Raw genomic sequence first — 25,872 nt, forward strand, 5'->3', positions numbered from 1 at the left:
TTGGTTTTGTTCAAATCATTTTGAGACAGCCATGTAGGCAAGATTTCAGAGGTCTAGCTTCTGGCATATCCAAGAGTTACAATTGCAGAGCAATCTCTGTTTTTCTGGCTCTTGAACACGTCCCCCAGTCACGCCCCACTCCACTTCACCCCACACAATGATCTCTCTGAGTCTTAGAAGTGGAATTTTAACTGGTTTACTGAAACATGCATGGATCCTTTCTTATGGAATGGGACACAAAACCATAGAGTATTTATTTGCTGTATATTGTCTTTAGTATGCTTAGATATGGGCCTTGTATCCCTGATCTCTCAAAGACTTTCATCATTAATGGGTGTTGGGTTTTGTCAAAAGACTTTTCTGCATCTAATGACATGATTCTGTGACTGTTCCATCAATTTGTTGGATTTTCTTACATTGAACCACTCCTGCATGCCTGGATTGAAGCCTACATCATTCATGATGTATTTGATGTGTTCTTGGATTTGGTTTGTGAGTGCTTTACTGAGTATTTTTGCATCAATGTTCATGAGTTAAATTGACCTGCAGTTATCTTTCTTTATTGAGTAGTTGTGTGGTTTAGGAATCAGGATAACTGGCCTCATAGAATGAGTTTGGCAATTAATTTCTTTAAGAAGGAGCTTAGTGCTATGAACTTTCCCTCTTAGCACCACTTTCATTATGTCCCATAAATTTGGATGTATTTTGCCTTCATTTTCATTGATTTCTAGGAAGTATTTAATTGGACATTGAGTAGGGAGTTGCTTAGTTTCCATGAGTTTGTAGGCTTCTGTTGTTTCTGTTGTTGTTGATTTCAGCATTAATTTATGCTGATCTCGTAAGATATAAGAGGCTATTTCAATTTTCTTGGATCTGTTGCAGCTTGCTTTGTAAATGAGTATATGGTCAATTTTGGAGAAGGTTCTGGAGTTTCAGAGAAGAAGGTATATTTGTGTGTGTGTGTCTGGGTGAAATGTTCTGTAGCTATCTGTTAGACCCATTTGATTCATGACATCTGTTAGTCTCATTATTTCTCCACTTAGTTTCATTCTTGATGGTCTGTCCATTGGTAAGAGTATGGTGTTGAAGTCTGCCACTATTAAAGTATGATATAAGCTTCAGCAATTTTTTTTTATTACAAATGTTGGTGCCCTTGTGTTTGGGGCAGAGACATTCAGAATTGAGACATCATCTTTGTGTATCTTTCCTTTAATGAGTATGAAGTGTCATTCTCCAAAGGACAATGAATGCAGAGAATCTAATTTCCCTATTAAAAGGTAGCCAATGGAGAGCTTATCCACCACAGTTTGGGGTGTGGGGGATCAGGGATTGCCTCTGACATGAACTGTGGTACCTGAGATTTGATCATTTTACCTTGGAAGAGAGGCCTGACAGGCACACAGATGAAGAGGATGCAGGCTATCCTGATGAGACCTAATAGGCTGTGGTAAGATGGTGGGGGAGGAGGAACCCCCTGTCAGAGGGGAAGGGGAACAGGACAGAAGAGGGAGGGAGGATGAGAACAGGAAGACAGAGTGAGGGGGTGTAATGTGAATAAATTATAATAAATTTTTAAAAAGAAAATCTATTTTATTAGGTACTAGAACGTCTACTTCAGCTTGTTTCTTGGGTCAATTTGCTTGGAAAACCTTTTTCCAGCCCTTACTCTGAGGTAATATCTACATTTTTTGCTGAGATGTGTTTCTTGCATTCATCAGAATGACGGGTTCTGTTTTTGCATCCATTCTGTTAGCCTGTGTCTTTTTATTGGGGAGTTGAAGCAAGTGATGTTCAGATATATTAAAGACCAGATACATTTGATGGTGGTAGAGTGTGTGTGTTTTCTATGTGTGTGCTTCTCTCTCTCTCTCTCTCTCTCTCTCTCTCTCTCTCTCTCTCTCTCTCTCTCTCTCTCTCTCTCTCTGATGTGGGTTTATTTTCTGTGTTTTCCTGGGTATAGTTAGCCTCCTTTGGTTGGAGTTTTTCCTCCATCATCTTCTGAATTTATGGACAGGTACTGTTTAAATTTGTTTTTGTTGTGGAATATATTTTTTCTCCCTCTAGAGTGATTAAAAATTTTGCTGGGTATAGTAGTCATGGCTAACTTCTGTGTAGTGCCCAGGGCAGACTGGGGAAGACCATGCCTGTGCAGTCCACGAGTTGGGTGAGCATACTCACCTATTGCTCTCTGATGGGTTGCCTGTCTCCAAGACTGCAGATGAATATGGCATTCCAGAAATAGAAAGTGGACTACACTTGGTGGGGGGGGGGAGGGGGAATCTGGAAAAGATGACCAGAGTCAGACTGCCTCTCTGATAGCAAGCTCTGTTGATCTCTGATGGATGGTGGTCTCTGGGATTGCATGTGGGGATGGAACCCTAGGACGTGTAACACACACAAGAGCAGGAGCATGCAGCTCCCTGAGGGGCTGAAGCTTGGAGGGCCCAGGTTGTCTGTTTTTGTGGGGACTCAGCTATAATATTATTAACCACAAACTTTTCTGATTGCATTGTCACACTGAGTTAGTTTGCCAATATCATGCTTAGTAAGAAAATACTTTCTAACAACACCATCATCTTTACTTTACATTACTTTACTCATTTCTTAAAAGTATTAATCTGATGACTCCTATTTATCTCTCAGGGCTGTTTTCTTTGTTTTTTTTTTTTTTGTTTGCTTGTTTGTTTGTTTGTTTGTTTTGGCTATCTTTTAACTGAGAGTATAAAGTCTGATCAGCTCTTCATAAAGGCTCCATTTTAATTTGATGGCAAACTACCACACTTTTTCCCTTTCCGTGTGTTCAGACTGCATCTTCTATAACAGACTCTATGGTTGAAAAATAAATGCTTAATGTTTAATATATAGCTTTAGCTAGTGCCTTTCCTTGAGAACATACCCCACACCCCTGACCTCCACCACTGTTTCCCTTACATGCCAAAATGTTGCAGTCAAACTGCCCCCAAGGTAGGATGTCCAATGTTTCAGTTTATACATGTATACTTTACTGACACTTACTATAACCCTCCTGTGAGTGTTAGGGCCATATTGTAGTGCTTATCCTGAGGAAAATAGGAGCCACTGGGCAAACCAACACTTTTTCAAAGGCCCCTCATGTGGATATAGTTTACATTTGTTGGATAGCACTCATGGTACACAAGTGATGCCAAGTTACCCATTTTTTTTATATGTTCTCACATCACTCTCATTTCTCATTAGGCAGTGGTATAAAAAAATAATTCCTGGTATAAGTATGACGTGTAATTCCTGAATATGCTTAAGTATTGAATGTGAGTAAAAGGTGTTTGTTAGTGAGTTATTAATGCTCAGGCAGTCTATACTTTAATGTGACTTTTTCTTTCCATTCATTAATTTGTCCTTGATGCTGTTCATAATCTATATGCCTGTCAATCACTGCAAATACTGCTGTCTCCTGAGCATATAACAAAACTAAAAACGTTCCACGGATCCCTATCTACTCAGCCTCCCATTCCACCATGTAACTACTTCATACCCACAGTAGTCTTCCACGATCCTTATGCAGTTGAATAATCGCAGAAACGGTAAAGCAAGCAGAAGGAAATGTGATGACATCCTACATTTGTATCTACTCGCTTACTTGCTTTGATCTACACATATTATATTATTTCTTAGTCTCATTGCCTATTTGAAAGGGCATACTTATATTCTGTAAGTATTAGCCATTGCTCCCAAGCTTTCACTTCTCCCCCTTTGATACATTGCCTTGAGTCTTTTGTAATTTCTGTAACATTAATTTTTCATCTTCATTAGCTTATTAAAATGAGCACACTTGCAGAACTGAGTTGCCGCTTGCACTATGTGTAAAGGAATCAGCTGTCAAGATGGCTTAGTGGGCAAAGGGCTTGCCATACAAGTCCGGGATCTCCAAATCAAAGCAAAATAGAGACATAGTTGCACAAGGACCTGTCTATCATAATCTCAGCAAACTCTATTGTGAGATGGGATGTGGAGGCAGGAGAATGAAAAGTTGGTAGGCCAGCAGGGCTGGGTACTCAGTAGACATGCCCGGAAGTCCTGCTTCAAACAAGGTGGAAGGGGAGGTGGAACACTTGATTTTTATACACCTGAGTTTGTCTTCTGATTACCACACTTGTTAAGTGAGTATCACATCTAAGTCCCTTCTCATGTGCATGTGTGTGAGTGCGCACACGCTCGCGCGTGCGCGCGCGCGCACACACACACACACACACACACACGGGGAGAGAGAATGAGAAAGAGAGAGAGAGGGAATAAGCAATCTTCCCTAGATCCCACTGGGTCCTCATGTTTTCACTTCACTCCCCATCTTCTCTGGACAATCTCTTTATGGTAGAGCTTCGCCTATCTTTGACATCCGCAACTCTTCCAAATTGTGCCCTTGATACATCAGTGAACTTGTTTCTCTCGGTATCTAATAACTTTTATGTGTAAATGGAGGTCATCTTCCCAAGTTTCCTGGCCTCCTGGTCTGCCCTTGGATCACTGCAGTGGGTCTTTTGAAATCCTTCCTTTTCAACATTTCTGAGAGAGTAGTGAGATAACTGAGGATTGTTGATGAATGGCAAATGCAAGGTTGTGGAAGTGTTAGAGAGTACATCTTAAAGGTGTTTCCTTATTCCACTAAGAGCCTTTGTAAATTCCTTATAGATATATTAGTACTTGACTTTTTAATATTTATTTACATAGTTCATGCTTGTGTAAAGATGCATGAGCCATCATATATGTATCTTTAGTTCCAAGGACAATTTGCAGGATAGAATATGGTCCTTCAACCAATGTGGGTGATAGGAAATGAAATTGTATCATGAGGATGGCTTCAGGTGTCTTTTATACATGATCCATCTTGCCAGGAGACATTGTGGGGGGGGGGGAGAGAGGGTGATTTCCCGTGAAAGGTGATTACTAGGGCACCTCTGCTCTTACTGCCTGACCTTCCTGTTTGCCACAAATAGTTTTGGACCAGTATACGCACTAATAGATATAGTGAATCTCTTAGATCGTCAGTTTCATAAAATGCACTTAAGAAAGTTGTTCAATTTCATTTTGAATCTGCCATTATAATTTATCAAATTTAGGAGATCTTGATGGCCACATGTTTTTGAGATTCCTTAATGCACTATTTGGTCTGAGCAAGAAAACGAAACTAATAGGCATCAAAAATGAACGAAAAGAGCTCCCTGGTGAGGTTTTTGTCCATGTTCCAGTTGTCCCTACATTTCCTGGGGCTTGTTTGACAACATTTTGGAAAGCTTTTATCTTAATTCAATGATGTTATCTCTGAGACATTTATATGGACATATTGCAGGTGCACTCTCAGAAATTACAGGACAGAGGTAGGGCATTGTACATTTTACATTGCCAAGGAGGAGGAGGTATAGAGACTGCATAAATGCTCAGAAATTGGTCCAAAATAGTAAGCTGTCAATATTGTTTCATTAGTGGCAATACTTAGCCAATTCTTGTCTTCTAACATTTCCTCTTAAGCAAGGATACATTTCTTTGTTTAAATATCTAATAAACATTAATTCAAAGTTCTGTGTCACTTTCATATAAGATAATGATGTTACTCCACAGAAAGTATTGTCATATGTGCTGGAAATAATAAGATTAATTGAAAATTGGCCATTAAATGTAATCAGGTGTGTGTGTGTATGTGTGTGTGTGTGTGTGTGTGTGTGTGTGTGTGTGTGTGTGTATGTGTTTGTGTGTGTGTCTACATGTTGAGCATGTTCTACATTTTCTACACGATCAACTATAAAATCTTTCTTTTAAATTTAAATTTAATTTTATTAATTTATTCAGATTACAACTCAATTGTTATCTCATCACTTTTATCTTCCCATTCCTTCCTCCCTCCCACTTTCACCCTACTCCCCTCCCCTTAGGTCTATGACTGAGGGGGACCTCCTCTACCACTATATGGCCATAGGCTATCAAATCTCATCTTGGTAGCCTGCTTATTCTTTCTTTGAGTGCCACCAGGCCTCCCCACCAAGGGGAGGTCATCAAATATGGAGCACCAGAGTTCATGTCAAAGTCAGTCCCCGCTCCACACATAACTGTGGAGAATGTCCTGTCCATTGGGCAGATCAGAGTAGGAGTTTGATTTTTACTATTGTATTGTCTTTGGTTAGTGCAATAGTTTGAGCAGATGCCCCTGGGCCCCAATCCACCCATCATGATGTTCTTCTTGTAGGTTTTTAGAACCCTCTGGGTCCTTCTATTTCCCCATGTCCTATACTTCTCTTACCTAGAGTCACATTAGGATGTCCTCACATCTATCCCAATCTTCTGGTAAGTGAAGACTTTCATGGGATGTGCCTTTTGGGCTAGTGCCCAATAAGAAGTGAGTATATACCATGTGAGTCTTTCTGCTTCTGCATTAATTCACTCACTATGATCATTTCTAGTCCTATCCGTTTGTCCAAAAATTTCACGATTTCCTTGTTTTTAATAGCTGAATAGTATTCCATAGTGTAAATGCACCACAGTTTCGTTATCCATTCTTCTATTGAGGGACACTTAGGCTGTTTTCATGTTCTGGCTATTATGAACAAGGCTGCTATGAACATGGTTGAACATATGTCCTTGTTGTGTGGTGGAGCATTTTCTGTGTATATTCCAAGGAGTGGAATAGCTGGGTCTTGAGGAAGCCCTATTCCCAGTTTTCTGAGAAAGTGTCAGATAGATTTCCAAAGTGGTTGTACCAGTTTGCATTCCCACCAGCAATGAAGGAGTGTTCCTCTTTCTCCACATCCTTACCAGCATATGGTGTCACTTGGAATTTTGATCTTAGCCATTCTGATGGGTATAAGATAGAATCTCAGAGTAGTTTTGATTTGCATTTCTCTGATGACTAAAGATGTTGAGCATTTTTATTATATTTTATTAATTTATTCATATTATATCTCAATTGTTATCCCATCCCTTGTATCCTCCCATTCCTCCCACCTTCCCATTTTCCCCTTTCTCCCTCCCCCATGACTGTGAATGAGGGGGACTCTTCTTGGTAGCCAGCTATCCTTCCCCTGAGTGCCACCAGAGGACCACCCAGGGGACATGGTCAAATATGGGGCACCAGAGTTCATGTGAAAGTCATACCCCACTCTCCACTCAACTGTGGAGAATGTCCTGTCCATTGGCTAGATCTGGGTAGGGGTTCAAAGTTTACTGCACATATTGTCCTTGGCTGGTGCCATAGTATGAGCAGGATCCTTTGGCCCAGATAAACCCATCATAATGTTCTTCTTGTAGGTTTCTAGGACCCTTTGGATCCTTCTATTTCACCATTCTCCCATGCTTCTCTCACCTAGAGTCCCAGTAGGACTGTGTTTAGAAGGTCCAGTAAACGATGCAGGGAACTGCATGGAATTCTTAACCAGGAAGATCAAGCTCCCCACCCCACTACAGAGGAAGTACTCCACAGTTCGAAAGGACCAAAATACAGAAAACCTGTGTATCCCTGCACACAGGCGGAGCATGGATGTTATCAGATCAGAGCGGCAGCTGAGGTTTGCAGCTAGGAATCCTCCAGCAGAGGCGATTGGCGTGGTGACCGGTAGGAATTGCTGACACGTATAGAATCTTATGATTCCCTAGTTCTTCATTAGTGATATTTAGTCTATATATGGAATTGATGTTGGCTGCTGATGATAGAGTGGTAGACAAAAGTTGCACAAAGGTGAAGTAGGAAATCATAAGATTCTATTAGTGGAAATAGAATTCAATAATATTATTGAAAAGGGCTTCTCAAGAAACAAGTAGAACATTATGATAGGCAGATTTGGGCACAGGGGTCCCGCTCAAACTAAGGCAGCAGCCAAGGACAATACAGGCGGTAAACCTTAAACCCCTACCCAGATCTAGCCAATGGACAGAACATTCTCCACAGTAGAGTGGAGAGTGGGATATTACTTTCTCATGTACTCTGGTGCCTCATATTTGACCACGTCCCCTGGAGGGGAGACCTGGTGGCACTCAGAGGAAGGACAGCAGGTTACCAAGAAGAGACTTGATACCCTATGAACATATACAGGGGGAGGTAATTCCCCCCAGGAACAGTCATAGGGGAGGGGAATAAGGGGAAAATGGGAGGGAGGGAAGAATGGGAGGATACAAGGGATGGGATAACCATTGAGATGTAACAAGAATAAATTAATAAAGGAGGAAAAAAAAGAAACAGTGGAATAAATGAATCTGGGTTGTATGAAAATTATCGAAAGTTCATCAAAGTTAGATTGACATAGTTGAATTCTTTAAGAGACAATGAGAGAATAAAGTGTGAATCCCTCTGGTGGGGAGCTCATAGAGCAATGAAAGCTTCTGTGTCTACAGAACAGTATATAGGATTTTGTTGAGCAAGCCAAACATTTGAATTTTATTTCTAATTTATTATTCATTGATTCTGACCAGTATACTGCCAGTGTAAAAAGACAAAAAATGAAATCTACAATTAAATAATAAAACACATATCATCGCCCTGGAACAAATATGAACAGAAGCAACTATATAGGCTGTGGGTAATCTGTTGTTTGCAAGCTCAGATACAAGAAAAAGCTCATGTTTGACATATTTTCATTGTTTCCTAATAAAATATGTGATTTCTAAAACAGTTTAAAAATGACAAGAGAAAATTATTCAGAAATATATTCATTGATCTAACATCTATGAAAAATGTTATGTTGGACCTAATAAAGACGTTTGAGAGGCGTTTGGTTCATACCTGTGCTCCCATACTTGACAGACCAAAGCTGGACAATTGTGCAATTCAACAGTCATAGTCTGCATGGGTTAAAAGAAAGGAAGAAAGAAAAGAAAGAGGAAAAAATAAGATAAAAAGAAAGAGCCATATTTATATCTAGGAGTAGAGGAATCTCAATTAAAAAGTCTTGCTTAATGGGAAGAATTTTGTTATAAAATTAACTTGAAGTTCTGTCCAAATATATGCACACCAATGCACTTCTATAGTATATTCTATATGTATACCATTACTATTTTTATTAACTACTTGACAGTTCCATAAATCGAACCCTAGTCAGGCTCACTTCCTATTTCTCCCAGGTCCACTTTTCTGCCATTGTGACCTCCCCTTCCTCCCTTGTGCCACCTCCTCCCCATGTAGAAGAAAAATTCACCAAGTCCAATTTTGTTGCCGATGTGCTCACTGGAGCATGGACAAACTCCCAGTGGCTGGGCCCTTAAAAACAACTGAATCTTTCCCTACCTATTACCAGAAGCCTTGAACTGTGAAGAGTTACACTTCAGCATCTTTGTCACAATTTTTAAGGACTATCTTCAAAAGCTAACTTTCTGGACTTTATTGGGGGAGAGTTTGTCAAAGAAGCCTTTGATGCCTCTCATTCTCAGCTATGAATTGGTGGCTCACAGACATCAACAAGGGAGAAATATATGATTTAAAAGTAATAAACTATTTCCATCAAATCTTTGGATATTTGCTTGATTCCTTCTGTTGTTGTGATAAGCACCACGAGGAAAAGCAACTGGGGAAGGAAGGTTTTATTTCACCTTACTGCTTACTGATCGTGCCCAAGGAGGCATGGCCATAGCAGGCCACACAGTCAGGAGGCAGAGAATAAATAGAAAGTAATGTCAGGCTAAAAAACCTCAGACCCACCAACAACAACTTCAGCAAGACAAAGCTCATCCTCCTGAAGGCTCATTATCCTTCCCAGTTAGGAACCAAGTATTCAAACTAACAAAAATGGCTGGAAATTTCACATTTAAACCATAGAATTTCCATTTTAATTAATTACAGCATTACAAAAAAAATTCCTAGATTTCAGTCATCTAAAAATAGATAATTTATAAATGAACCTCTCAGGTATAGATCCAGCTGTACAGTTCCCCCAGAACATAGCTTTTATCTTGAGATCTGGGAAACTTAGAAACAAGAAATTTGTTTCTCATGTTCCAACAGAAGGCTGAAGAGGCATAGAATTCTTGTTACAGACGTCTCTGGTGGGAATTATAAATGTTTATGGTGATATATATGCTAATTGCCTTGATTTGAACATTGCACAATGCACATATGAATCAAAACATCACATCATGCTCTATAAATATTGTGAAAGAAATGGGAAAGTTGTCAGAATCAAAATGGAGTCATTTGTGCCAATCTAACTTAAAAATGTAAATCAAGACGGTGAATTGTGAAGGAACGGCTTTCATATGTAATTGCCTTATAGAAATGATCAGAGAAGATTCCACAGCCTGCATGAAGGTGAGCACAGTCAAATTCAGAAAGCACTTCTTCAGGGACACCTGCTTATACATTGTCATTTAAATTTGAATTGACATCACACTTTTATTTTTTTTTTAAGAGAGAGTTTATTCAGGAGCCATTTTGAGTGATTTAGGTTATCCCAAATTCCATGTTCTAATGCAGAGGCAGTTTCATGAGGTTTTTTTTTATATGTTTTAAAAATTAAACTTTTTATTTTTTACATGTACATTTATATTATTATACATATATACAATAAACTACCTATAGCAAGAAGAATCATGACACAATAAGGAATTAGATAAATGTTCCATTCTAGTATTATGGCTATTTGTATTTGATGGCATCAAAGAAAACATCTTTCCTATCTTGGTGCATTTAAAGTTCTGAATGTAAATCAATCTCCATCACTTCTTGTCATTATCAAACATCTACCTAGACCTACAAGCATCTTAACCTCTAAGCAACTAAGCTTCATTGTATTACTAAGCTACCTGGTCTTCAACCTCATTAGAGATTTGAGAAGGAATAAACTTGATTACCTGAGTATGCCGTAAGTGCAGCTTAGAAACTTTCCAAATGAGAAGACAGCAGAGATAGTTTTTACCTGAATAGCCACCCAAAACTCTCTGTAATGTTGGAGCATCTTCTTCAGCCTTCTGGCCCAATATATCTGAGAGAAATATTTGTGAGGCAGGAACTATTGAGGACTTGCTTACCCTGTCTTGGCAGAGTTTGGCTGGCAACTCTGCTGGCATCCAAGATTTTCCCTTTTTAGGCAGAATTCTGTCTGTGGTAGAAATAAGGATATTTTGCCCAGTGGCTTGTTTGCCACATTTGAAGCCATCTCCATAAGGAATTTCTTGGATGCTCATCATCCTCTTTGAGGTAGGCTGGGTGTTGCCAGGAGATAACTTGTCTCATTGTCAGTGAATCTTTAAAATAATAAAAAACATTTTAAAATGCCATATTCCATATGTCTCTGCATTTTGAAGACCTTATGTAACTATTTTACCTTAACTTTCTATGCAGTCATATCTATTTATTGCATCAAAAGTGCTATTGCAGGATGTTTAGAATAAATAAGTCATACAAGTTAATTGTTAGCTGATCAAATCATGGTCACACTTCTTATTAATGACTGTGTTCACTGACTGTCATTTTACTGTGATTTATTTATTTGATTTTTACAAACTTCTCCTTGCTTCTCTTTGAATGTGTCTAAAGTTTACACTAGCATGGAGCTTCAATTGAGAGGCACTGCTATTTCTAAATTAACACTATTCTTTGTACTATCTACCATTGACTGATTTTTCTTAAACTGGAAAGTCTAAATATCAATATTGCCCATCAAAGAATTGATTAAGAAGAAAGTTCTGTGAGTCACACACAGAGTATTGGTTCCTAGCAATTTTGAGGTCCAGGTGGAAAGTGTGGGGATTTCATTGATTATCTTCCAAGTGCGGCAGGAATCTCTTTGTCCCATGGTTCTGCACAGAGGGCTCTGGTTTTTGCTTTTGGGAAGAGTCATCTTTGCCAACTATTTTAAGAGAAAAATGGGTTTGGCATCGAGCTGTTTTGTCAGCCTGTTTTCTTTCAGTTAAAATTTAAGAGCCAGTGAACTTTTCTCATTTTCTAATGTCACTCTTCCTTTTGGTCAAAGGAATCCCAGTTTTATGTTCATTAGTTACTTTTCCCCATCACTGACAGGATGGAAGTACCCTAATTGTCAGGAAGTCTACTTTGACACATAATATAAATTGATAGTCTACTATATTGTGGAAGGCATTGTGGCAAGAGGCAACAAAGCCTACCGAATCTTGTGGAAAGAACTGTTACAACTCTGAGCATCAGGAAGCAAACATCTGCTGTCTCCTTCTGACTCACTTCTTACAAACAGTGGCGCTATGTGGGAACCAAGAGTTTGAACACTTTGTGGGGTAGTTCGCATCTAAACAGTGACACTCTATACACAACTTTCCCAAAAGCATCATGGCCCATTTACAGGTCTTCATGGGGAGTTTTCAATTTCCTTTCAAATGCACAGGCATGAATCTCAGCGAGAACACTTTCTCTTCCTTTGGTTTCTAATGAGACACTTTCAGGATAACAACTTGGAGCTTCCCAGGAGACCAAAAGTTCTTATGTGAACATCTTTAATCTCCTTAAAGAACCTTTGACTAGCCACCTTTTGACTTTTTTACATCATAACAAGAACATTTGCAGTCACACACTCAGTTTCATCTCCAGGCCATGTTTTCATGGCATGTTCTGTTTTCTTTTCTTTTCTTTCTTATTATTAGTTTATTCATATTACATCTCAATTGTTAGCCCATCCCTTGTATCCTCCCTTTCCTCCCTCCCACAAAACTACTCCAGAGCCAGTTCTTAATCTGGCACTAGAAAGCCATCAAGATTGTGTCCTCTCTATTTACAATATTTACTTTTTATTTTCTAGTTTCACAATTTACCGTATATATTTAAATAATATAATATATCCATAACTTCCTTTAAAATGTTTTTTATCTAGACCACTGAGGTAATAAGGCATGCTTATTGGTGATTGTGTTACAAATGCTCCTGATAAAATAGGAGGCAGATTTTCCCTCTAGCACTTTCTACTAACATGGTCCTTATCTTCGTTATTATATCAGTGGCATTGTTCTGGATGTCCAAAAGTTTAACAACAGTCTGTTTAAGATGATTGAGACTTATCCGAAAACACTTACTCATCAGAAGTGCTCACTTCTAAAGTCATACAGAAGTTCTCTGTTATCTTCAGGGTATTCTTCCAAGGCCCCCAGGAATTTCCTAAAAACAGAGATACAACCACACCTTAAGTACAATGTTTCTACCCATGAGCACATGTCCACCATGAATTTTAATTAATTATATATACTAAATTTAACAGCAGCAACTAATAAGAAAATAGTACATCATAACAGTATGCTTAGCATTATATAAATGTTGTTTATCATTTCTCACACTATTTTGAGCTCATCCTGTTTTTTCCTAGGATAATGCAAAATGATGCAAGGAAGGACAATTAAGGATGTAAGCGTTATCATACAGTCCTAGCGGCACAAGGAAATTACTCTGACTTTTACATTTTTTCTGATCCTGATTAATATGGATATGAAGGCTGACATTAATTGTGAAAACACAAACATTTGTTTCATTTTTTTTGTTCTGAAACAGATGTTACACTTCATCTCTCATGTGTCTTCTATGAGCTTCCAAAAAACTGGGGTTAGGACAATATGGTGATTTTTAAGTACAGCAAAATATCATTCGTTGTAATGTTTTGATCAGCTATTTAATGAGATGCATAATATTTTATAAACAATATTATTAATAAATGACATTTCGTTGTGTGGTTGGACCACTGCTTGGTTACCATTACTTACCTTACTTCATTTGTTTGCTTCCTTTTTGAGATAGAATCTATGTAGCTCAGGCTTATTGGGAAAATATGGGTCTGCCTCTGCCTCCTGCATGCTAGCATTACAGAGGCATAGGAATACACTCAGTTAGTTAGGCAACTTGTAAGGCTCTATTCTTTTGATAGATGATATCCGATTTTAGTTGCTCCAAATTTCCATGACCTAGAAATAATGAAAACTGTTCCCACTCATTTTAGTCTATTTCTTTCATCGAATACAGAAAAGAACTAAATCCTAGCATAATTACCATTCCAGAAAAATGTCTTATTCACATTAATAGTACTTTTTTACTCTGGTGTTACCATTAAACAGAACACAACAGAATTCAATTAAGTGTGTGAAGATTTTCAATAGATTTTTAAGCACTCTTTATGTTTTCTCCTGGAATTTGGAAGAATGCCATTATTCATCCTATTTCCCAACATGTCAGTCTAAATGGAGGAACACCTGCTTCTCCTGGAGCATAGCCTCAGTCACTGCAATATTCCATGCACCAGAATGAGGAACACCTGCATCCACAGTCATGCAGTCATAGGACCTTTTGCCAAAGGCAAGAGAGCACAGCAGAAAATTTCCTACCATGAAGTATACATAATCTCTTTGAGTTTTTACCTAAAATATTACATAGCTATTGATAAGAAATTTGGAGACAATGTTCTTTTCACTCAGCTCTGCATTTACTTACGAGATTTAGGATTGTATTGATAGGGTTCAGTGGCAGAATTATGGAGCACTTTGGAATTTCAGAGAAAAAAATATGAGTAAGTTAATAGGTTTGCAAAGACATTGGTAAGGTGGAAAGAAAGTGTAGAAATGTTTTCAACTATTTCTAATTGTAGGTGGCAGAAGAAACATCACCAATTCAGTTAGTGTACAACCCTCAGGAGAGTGTCTGCAGACCTCAGTCTCCCGATACACAGCCTGTCATCAGTAGTCTGATGGCATTGTCCTTTCATGTAACCTAAACTTCACCTAAAACTAGATTCTAAAGAAAAATAAGATGCCACTGGATGCTTGACAACTGAATTTCTGATTTGATAGAGTGAAAGTACAAGGTGCACCTTATGAGGAGCCCATCTTTCATCAAGTTGGCACCTGAGGCATTGTGACACTATAAAAACATACACAGAAAACTAGACATATAGGTTGGTTATGATTGGAAGAGTTTTTTCCTATCCTGTTTCTCTCTAGCCATCATTGGCTACTTGACTTATGACAGGGTTTAGAGAATGCATAGTTCAGGATCATAATGTACTGTACCTTCTTAGCCAACTTGTATTTTAAAAATCCATTGCCCTATTGTCTAAGGCAAATTGTAGATATCATTGTCAAAGCTGAAAATATATAACTTTTTGCCTTTGATTTATTAGTTTTTATGTGATACAATTTATTTGTTCACTACAAATTCTGTGTTGATTCCTATAGCAGTAACACACAGGTTATTTAAAAAGTCATTTTCTAAGTTTGGAAAGGGCATAATTGGTCTGTAAGTAGAATATAAAGTCATATTAATTTATTTGAATACAAATTAGTTCTCTTTGCTTTCTAGAAGTGACCTGGTATGGTTTTCTGGATATTGTACATTAAGCTAAGCTTCCTGGCATATGGACATATTGCGAAACAAAGAAAAAAGCAATTAGAATAGAACAAGTTAGACTTCAAAAGGTAAATTCTTTATTATTATTATTGGTTTGCATATTTCCAATTCTTACCAATAACTGCTTAATTTATACAATCAAACATTCAACCGGAACCCAGGAAAGTAGGCTGGGAAAATATTTTGGAAAGTTGCATTAGATAGGCTAACTGTCATGAGCCTCTTCTGAGGTAGAGCCCTTCACTGCCTAAGAGCTGTTTGGTGAGCACCACACTGGGAAAAACAAATTACTACCTTGGCTTATTTTACAAAAATATATTCACCAGTGTTTTCCTAGGTGTCAGTTGCCATCTTCCTTATTTTTCTGTCAAGTCTTGGTTATCATAAAAATTGTGGGTTCCCCGTGTCCGTGGATTTTCTTTTCTAAAGCAGAAACTCATGAACTTCAATATAAATACTTTTTATTTATTTGTCATCAGAGTCACACATTTATAGCTCAGAGGGAAACTTGACAGAATATCTTCTTACCTTTTAGCTTGACATGGCTTGCCAGTGTTGCATTCACATCATCAGACATAGTGGCAAGCACCTTTAGCTTGTGAGCCATCTTTTTTTTTTCAGTAGAGCTTTTTTTTTTAGGACATAGTTCATGGAACATTGCAAGACCACACTGCATATTGACCTCAGTCATTTCTCTCATGGTTCCTGAATTTAGCTAGTCAGAAAAATCCCATCTTAAGTTTTTTTCTGTCTGGAGCTCGGGTCTGCTTTTTCCCATTGAGGTGTCCAAGCACCAATGTGTGTAGGTATTGGACCTGAAGGAATTAAGCTTAGATGCACAGGTGGATTTACAATATCCCAGTCCATTGGTGAATGCCCAAAAGAAGAAAGCCTTCTGTAATACAGCTCTTTTAGTGTTACAACCCTTTCAGCAACACAGCTTCTCCAGTGATACAACTCTCTTTATTGAGTAAGGGGATAAGGGCTATATAAACCATGGGATCATGAGTAGGGGTTTTCAGGTGAGTGTACATCATTAGCTGGGTCTGAGGTGATGGCAATGCTTCATTTGGCTGGAGAGGAACTCCAGCTGCTAGGCTACAAGGGTGGGGGTAGCAAGACTACTTGTGTCTGTGATGGGGGGGGACTCAGACACAGACAGGGATGGAGTGATCCTTACTCCTGCAAGTCTCAAGTTTGAGATTTTTGGGTTTGGATACATTTTGGCCTCACTGAAACTCTGTGTCATTTTTCCCTGTTGCACAGTCCATGAGCCCCACAGATTTCCATAGTATTTTTTCTTGTATCTGACGTAAGGCATCACTAGATACAGCACACTTTTTAACTATGGGTTTCAGCATGAACTTTTGTTACATTCTAATTTTTTTAGATTATAATATAATTACAGCATTTCTTCCTTCTCTTTCCTCCCTGAATACCTTCCCATATACACCTTCTTTTTCTCTTTCAAATCTGTGGCTTTTTTTTCCACAAAGTGCAACATTTTGGATCTTAAAAATTAAGTATCAAGGTCCTGTAAGCCATCTTGCTGGTCTGGAATTACATTTTGTTTTTAACATGGAAGATTTATCATACCAAAAGTCTTAAATATGCTTCCAAAATGAGATTTCATGATACAAGATAATAGTAGGCATTTTTTCCACTGGAACAAACATATCTTGAAGGAATGTCTATAAAAGAACCTCAATTCTTCCTACACATTTTGTTGATGATGAATCTCTTTCAAAGTCTGTGTATATTGACACAAATCATGTAGCAGATCTACAACTGGGCTATGGGGCTCTAGTGGTATTACAATTCTGAAACTTACTCCTTTTCTTGAGAGATTGTTCAAACTAGATATCACATAAGCAAATTTCACTTGACTATGGAATGCTTAACCCGCAGCCAACATAATTCTAGATGTGTATTTGTGATTCTGTGTATAGAAACTGTGACTTCACCAGACAGTTATAGTCACAAGATTAAAATAGTGCCTAAGAGTTCCACAATCACCATGTGTCAGCTTTTGAAAACTAAAGCACCCAACAATTCCAGAGTGGTTGCTTTCAGGTTGGAATAATTGTGCGTCCAGACTTTATACATTACTTCCGGTTTCTTTTCACAGGCAATCACCATCATCATTTAGTGTCTCAATTAACCATAAGCATCATCACACACTGCAACATACTGAGTTGGAAAGGATGTATTCTACAGAGTGGATGATGAATATGTAACTATTTGTTCTTTTACAACCTAAGAAAGTTGGCAACTTTAATCCATAGCAAAATTAGGTCAAAGCAGAATCCCCACATCATTAAAAGTATTCAAGGGAGAAGCCATGCTACTAAATTAGACAGATAATTATACTGACAAAGTTAGAAAGAGGATGAAAAAAAAGTACAGGAAGTTATCTTGTTAGTCTAAGTAGGAAATGTTAAGGTCAGTAATAAAGACTATGAAAACAATGCTTACTAAAACAAAGTTAAGTGGGGAATTGTTAACATAAAGGATAGCTAGGCTTCATGACTTTAACTATGACAAAAAATGGGATTTTCTGCAGATAGCACCTATATTTTATAATTAGACCATTTATCAAATAGTTTCCTTAAAAAATAAAAATATAATTCCTGACACACAGTTATTTAATGAGCTTCATTTGGGGTCTCATACTAGTAATATCATCTTTCTGATGCTAATTCCAAGCACAGACTTTGACTACAATATAGTAACAATCATTAGTTTTATATTGTTGCTCTTGGAACACAATGTAGTTGAAACACAGAGTACGCAGAGGTAGTACCTACTGACATAGATGTGATTTAGAACTTATCAGGTTTTAAAAAATTTTGGCAATGAATTAAGTAAAGAATTTGATTCAATAGCCATTGAATATGCTGAAGGATTTTGTGCAGTGGGTATTCAGCAACAGTTCTTGTGAACAGTTCTGACCTTTAGATCTTGAGATGTGTTCCAACACCTGTTGACTAGAGCATTACGTCTACAAACTGTGCTGACATCAAAGATGGCTAGCTAGCATGACTTACATCCAAAAGGACTACTGCACCGGGTACACAATCATCACCTACCCTGTGGTATAGTCTTCACAATATTGGGACAGAAAATGAGGTATGTGGAATTCTATACAGTTATGAAGGACCATCTGCCCAATTATAGTCATACAGAACATAGTTTCTGTAATTCATATTACCTTGGACCAGTCTTTGAAGTAGTCTCTCCTTTCTATATTGCTGCTATAAGAATGACAAATTTTAGCATAAATGTAAGTGAAAATTATAGAGAAATGATCATAATATAAATAGTGATGTGATATTGTTCATTGTCAGCTTGGAAGACTCCAAAACAAACTGAAATATGAGCTTCTAGCCAGGCGTGTGGGGACTGATTATTTTAGTTCAATTTTTAGAGAAGAAGGCTGCCTATTCTGGGTGGCGCCCCTCCTTGGCTGGGATTCTGAAATGTATAAATGAGAAATGGCCTGCACAGCCGCCGCATTCGTTGCTGTTTTCTGATTATACATATGAAATGACTCACTTTTTTAAGCTCTTGCAGCTTTGAGTTACCTGCCATGATAGACAGTAGAATTGAACTGTGCATCAGAAAAAAAAAAATTGGTGCCCCTGATTTTGCTATCATGACAACAGGAAAAGAACCCAGGACAAATGTCAAGACCTGCAGATGATGGCTTTAGAGCTGATGAGTTTCCATCTAAAAAAAATGTCTTCCTACCGGCCATTTTATATTTGCTTCACACAACTGGTATAACAGGGGCCATAGTCTTAGTAACATAAAATACTATATTTAGCATGGAACACTCATCAACATCTGTGTTTGTTCTGAAGGATCTAGGGTTTAAGTCATCTCTTGCCTTTCCTGGCATCTAGAGGCACTCTGAATTCTATGGTTCTTAGTCACATCACCCCAACCACTATTATGATTACATGCAATTCTATGACTTTGACCATTCTGACTCCCACATATAGGAGTCCTTGTAAATTTTTAAGTGCTTGTAATTATGTTAGATTGCTAGGTAACCCAAGAAACCATTTCTAAATCCACAATCATCTTTAATGCTCCCTTCATCATTTGAGGAAACAAATTCATAAGTTTAGTGGTTCAGAATATGGACATTTCTTTAGGTCAAGAACATTAACTTACCAAAAAACACTGATAAAAACTTAGCATATTTGAACAAAAAGGACAGTATATATGGAGACTTATTTGTGAATCATGATGTTCTGGGAGCCTCAGCCTACTTCAACAATCATTTAAAACATCAATACAATTCTATTTAGAGACAGTTTTTTTCTAATTCATACTTTTTCGAATCACAGTGGTAAAATGAGCACATACTTTGTATCTGACTATGGCAGACACTTGTGCCTACAACAGTTGAATAATCAGTACCGTACCTGAGCTTATTTCTTCTGGACCACTTTGCTCATGAATTGGGCAGAAAGTCCGTTTCTGTCCCCATCCAGTCCCAGAGAAGCAGGAAAAGCATTTAGACTCAGGGTGTTCTTATGCTCAGTGCTTTAGGACTAAAGACTGTTACCTTAATATCCATGATCACTGTGCTGAAATGGAAGCCACTGACCCGTACCAGCTTACTATGGAGCTTAATTTTACACTATACCATGTTTTGTATTCATTCTTCTCCTGTGGACTTGTTTATTTTCAGTACTTAGCCTCATTTATATACAATCTTATTTTCTGTTTGGGCTAAATTTAAGTGTTCTGTGCTCATAATAAATAGCAATATCTTTTACTTTCCATCTGTGCTTATTCTAAAAGGATGAATACATTATTTGAAGATGCCAAATACAACGTAAAATATTTTTAAGTTAGTACACTGACTAAACATGCAATTGTATACATTCTCTTTAAGAGACATTTTTCTGTGTATCTGTATTTGTACTTATTCAAGATAATTTTATGCAAGAAAGCAATATGAAGTCATTAAACTTGAGATATACCTTATTAGCTCACAAATACTAAGAATAGGTCCTTAATTTCATAAAGGTGTTTCCAGCATCATTTTACAACACCTTCAGAAAATTAGTCTGTAAACTAATAATGATTTCCAAATGCTAAATATTACTTTGGTGTTTTTATCTTTCTTGTTTAATAAATGAAACTTATTTATCTACAATTATAAATCCATATTAAGAAAGACATAAAAATTTACTACTGTAGAAATCTCAACACAGAGAGGGGGCAGAGACAGAGACAGAGACAGAGAGACAGAGACAGAAACATAGAAAATCTATTAACATATGTGTGTTACTTCTTTTGGAGTTGTTGGTCTCTGAAGTTTCACAGAACCACAGACAGTATAGACTATTGTTCTTGCTCTCAGTTGCTCTCTAGAACGTGAGAGAAAGATTCTACTGAGGAAGTTAAACTACATATTTGAGTCATAGAACATGATACAATCATGCTGCCATATACCTGGAAGCATTATGTCTACTGTCTAACTTTCATAGTTCTAGAAGGTTCTATCACAGCTACTGAAAGAGTAAAGTAATCATTGATCATACTCAGCTATTAACACTTTGAGCTGAAATACTTACTGGCCTGGAAAGAAATGCCCACAGATGCAATAGAGGCATGAACATCATGGTAGTAACCAGCCTTTTCCTGATCGGATCTATGTTCTGCTCAGCAGGATGAAACCCATCAATAGCAAAGGTACCTATGGCTACCTAGGTCACAGGCTCTAGGGGAGAACTTATTACTACATTGATGCTAAAATCATATTAAAATGACTCCTAATGGAGTATTGCTGTACTCATAGATAAACACAATTCTCATCAGTGTAGTTTATCAGGGATACTTCTATTAGTAGTATGTAGTGATGAACATGGTGACATACAACTAGCCAATGTGCAGAGCATAACAGGCTGCCAAATGCTTAGCCTTAAAGCAACCATATAAACTACAACCCCATCCCGAGGCTCAGGAATCATTGTGGAAGAGGGTATGGAGAGAGTTTAAGAGATAGATGGCGAGAGGGAAATGTGGTCTTCTGAATAGAGCAGGGAAGCCGCACATACAAACCACAGTGGTTGAAACAGAATGTACAAAATTTAGGCAATCCCATTACAGACCAAATCCCAGCAAGGAGAGAGAGGTTGGTCCCACAGTGGTTACACTCGACCTCGTGAAGCTACTGGCAACTGCCAGCTTCTGGGAGAGGAAAAGAAAGTTTAATCTAAGAGTTTAACCTCTGGTAAGTTAACAACTCTCTGGTAGAAGACCACACATTCAAGAACACTGTGGCAGCTCAACTTTATCATAAAGAAATAAATACAAGATTAAAAAGTCACATAATTGAGGAGGTAGGGAACTGGAGGGATTGGGGAAGAGTGGGTAAAAAATGATGAATACAATCAAAAGATATGAAATTGCCAAAGAACTAAAAAGAATAGATTTAAAGAGTATATATATATATATATATATATATATATATATATATATATATGTAGTATATATATATATATATATAGTATAAGATCAAGTTACAGAAGTAAAATGAAGCTCATAATACAGTATCCGTGTGGACAGGGAGTTTTTGAAGGTCAACAGAGACAGTAACTCCATCAGAAATGGAGTCTGTTTTTACCTGCAAGAGAGAGTCATCTTTTGCATATCTTTACCTTAACTGTCTTTAGCTCTTCCTTCCAGACTGGCCTTCACTATTTTTATCGCTAGAGACTGATGCTAACTTATAAATAACACATACTTCTGTATTCTGTGGCTGGAGATTGGAATAGAGTTGTTTCTGTTAGGGAACAAAAATATATTAATAAGGATCTGCTCCCAAGTGATTACGATGCAGCTGGAAGATGTACCAGAAAGCGGGTCCCATTATAGCCATCTTAGAGTCTACTCAGTGTGACTATAAAAATAGGCATTACATTTATTTACAACTCAATTTATGGATCCAGGTCAGTTTTAGGTCCTAGTTATCTCATGGAACCTCTACACCACTCTGTAAATTTTGCTTAAGTGCTTAGCCTAACAAGGGAACCTGGCTCAGACAATATCTTTTTGGAAGTACCATTTCTTCACTTTGATCTCCTCCATTGATATCAGACTAATTATGCATGAAATTGTTATTTAGAATGCCTATCTTCTCAAATATCTGGGTTTTTTTCCATATCACTTATGTATTTATAGTATTTTCTTGGCTATGTGATGGTAATGTAGGATGTGTTTACCAATTTTTCTTGTGTGTGTGGGTGTGGTGACACTTCATTAACTATTTAGGAGGAAAGTTCAAAAATATACATCATTTATTTCAGTTTCAGTTTCTTGTGCAGAATCCATATGTTTTTAATCTCATAACACCTCAGCAAAACGTAAGCCAGTTATTATCTTCAAGTGTTTCAACTGTTATATGTGACAATCCTTCTATGAAGGAGATAATTGTCAGTATCACATTAAAGAACATTTCACTAAAATTTATTACGTTGACTTATCTTTGGTTTTTGTTCTTGTTTTTTGTTTTTGTTTTGTTTTGGTTGTCTGTTTGTTTTTGGAGACAGGGTCTCTCTGTGTTAGCCTTGGCTGCCCTGGACTCACTTTGTAGACCAGGCTGGCCTCTAACTCAAAGCAATCTGCTTGTCTCTGCCTCCTGAGTGGTAGGATTAAAGGCGTGTGCCACCATGCCCAGCAATATTGACTAATCTTCCATAAAAATCCCAACCCATTACTCTATCCTGCTGGCTGCAGCTTCAGTGAATCAATATGTGACTTGGAAGTAGGTACTGAAAACAGCAGGCCTCTCTGTTGTTTCCTTCTGCTTCCTTTCTTTTTCCCCTTCTTTTTCCTTCCTTCCTTTCTCTCTTTGTTTCCTTAATGCATGCAACTCATGTGCAGCTCTAGTAAGAATTTAGAGCTTAGGAGAAACATAATTATATAAATAAGTCACATTAAGTTAAAAAAGAATAAGTGTTTGGACATCCTAGACTCTCTGTGATTTTCTTTAGCTTTAGTACCTAGTGGACCAAAGATCCTTCATCTGGAACAAGCTTAATTTCTTTTCCATCTTCAAAGTAACAAAACTATGAAAGAAAGGAGGTTAATCTTCTTTAGTAAGAGATGCCTTGCCTCTCAAAATGTTCTTCTGGAGTTGAAGCTAATGGAAGAAGAGAGCACCAGTGTCGTTTGCTACAAAATTAGAAATGGTAAAAACCTAATGGCTTGAAAAATATTAAAGGTCATGAACTATAAAAGAAATTGAAAGAAATATGCACTTTTTTTTATATCTAGGCTGAATCACAACCTGAAATAAATTCAGAACAAATGGTTGGCTTGTAGCTGAAGTCTATTATACGATGCACGTCCTTCCAAAACATGAACAAATAAAACCCAAGAATTTACATTTGCTGGAATAAGAGACACTTATATATTCAACTGACAGATCTTTTTCAGTAACCACAAGGAAAAAATAGCAGATGATACAATTGCAGGCCTGTCTAGCACACAATCATTCATGAATCCCAGGGTTAGACCCCCTGTTCCAAAAAAGAAAATTTTAAACAAGTCAGTATTGGTAATCTTTACATAGTAAATATTTAACAGTTCCCAGAGTAGTGAGCTGTATTAAATTAAAACCTGGTATGTATTGTGACCTTTCCCATCACATTTTATCATGCGACAATCCTTAGTGAGATTTCTCTGATGTGCCTATACCTTTCAAAGTGCAGGCAGGGGTGGGGTGGGGGATTCACAGAAAAGGTCAGAGCGCTGCATGGTATGCAGCCTCAATTTCAAGGGAATATAAAATTCAGGCACTGAGTGGCTCTGGATGGCTTCCATGAAACTGTCAGTAGAAAGCAGGGACTTTAATGATCACAGACCTCTCTGTTCAATTGAGTGTGACTAGATGAAGCAAGAATTCAAACCGAGTCTCTGTGGTGAATTGTCTACTGATTGAGATGTAGCTCAGTGAGAGGAAAGTGGTCCCCAGGGATCACACATCTATTGAGAAGGCAAAACCTGCTCAGGCTTGGCACCAAATTTCAGGCTGGTGTAGTGCAGAATGCTAACACGGTCAGTAAGCCACCGAGGCTCACAGACGTCCCTGTCGGTCCAATAGATCTTCTAAGTATGGCTTAGGAAATGACTTACGACTCCAAATCTCAGTAAATTAATCATACATGAACTAATACTGTCATCTTTAGAAACACATTATCTTTTTACGTAGATTTCCAATAACTCACGTAACCTTGGTCAACACAAATCAGTTTCAGTTGAAGTAGAGAAATGCTGGGAAAGGGTCTGGATAGATGATATTTCAGGTAAGGGTTGTTGCCCCCAAGTACATACAGCCTGAGTTTGATCCCTGGGAACTAAATAACAGAAGGAAAAACTCATTTGCTTCAGGTTGCCTTAGGAGTTCCACCATACCAATCCCCCCTCAAACAAACCAACAAAGGTAATAAAAATGAAAATAACTTAAAGGAACAATAATTTGCACCTCACTTTTGTGCATATTATTTGTATGAAACTAAGGTATACTTTTCTGTGAGATCTGAAGTTTTGATTACAAAATGATGCCAGGAATGCTTCTGCATAAGGAGTTCTTTCATCTAATCCACATGTTTCAGAGATGAGGAAGGTGAGAATTTGTTATTTTTACAAAACTGTTGGTTTCTCAGTTTCTCTCTTAACCCCGCCACGGTATCACATAAATAACTGAGATGCTTTTATATTTGTTTAATAATTTGTATCACAACACAATAACTAAGCAGATATTACTTCATTCTTTTGTTCTTCCAAGATAATCTGGTTTCCTCCAAGCATACTTCCGAGAGATACTTACACTTTGTAGCCCTTGTTGCTTCACCTCCTCTCCCGATAGCGCCTGTGGCTGAATCTCCTACTTCCTTCTCTAACTCCTCCTCCTCTGGGGGTGCAGGAAGTACCGCCCTATTCTCTTCCCTGATCAGTCATTGGCTGTAAGCAGCTTTATTGGCATAGCAAGGGACAACTGCGGAGCAGCGTTTACATAACATTGATATGGAGGATTCTTGGGAAAGCATTGCAATCTGATATAGGAGGAGGGCACAGAAATCAGCCTTTGAATTGCACAATAACCTTATGCCTACATGGAGGACATTGTCAGTAGCAAGCATGTTGAAAATCATGACCCTAGTGCCTTTCCTGTGAGTCTAAGGCTTTTTAATCACTGTGTCAGATGAAAATAATTGGTTATTCTAAAAGTAACTTTACATACCTATTATTTCTTCCTAAAAGATAATGTATATTACCATATGACTACAGCATTAATGTTCCAAGGACTTTAATAAAACATAAATTCTGGGAAACATGCTCCTCCCTACTTTCTGAGGAGGTCTCACGGAGTCAAGGACTCAAACACTCGCCAAGGAGTTGTCAAAGCACCGAGAGCTCTTGGTGAATGCGAGGTAGCTGCCTAATGCATTAGTCATATACTCCCTTCTCACAAAATGAGTATCAACCCTCCAAATTCTAACAGGAAATTCGTGAGAGATCACAAACTGTGATCTACACACCAACTAGAC

At 37.8% G+C, this 25,872-nt stretch overlaps 1 long non-coding RNA gene across 1 annotated transcript; it reads right to left on the bottom strand.

The window, feature by feature from the left end:
- Positions 1-11,017: 11,017 nt before the first annotated feature.
- LOC311584689 lies at positions 11,018-25,210 on the bottom strand. Its single transcript, XR_014774962.1, has 3 exons — positions 25,152-25,210; positions 12,988-13,069; positions 11,018-11,193 (listed from the first exon to the last, which is right to left on the bottom strand). It is a non-coding gene; the product is annotated as an uncharacterized lncRNA (long non-coding RNA).
- Positions 25,211-25,872: the final 662 nt, after the last annotated feature.

This window comes from Acomys minous (assembly GCF_964271855.1).
Source record: "Acomys minous genome assembly, chromosome: 15".
Taxonomy (NCBI): domain Eukaryota; kingdom Metazoa; phylum Chordata; class Mammalia; order Rodentia; family Muridae; genus Acomys; species Acomys minous.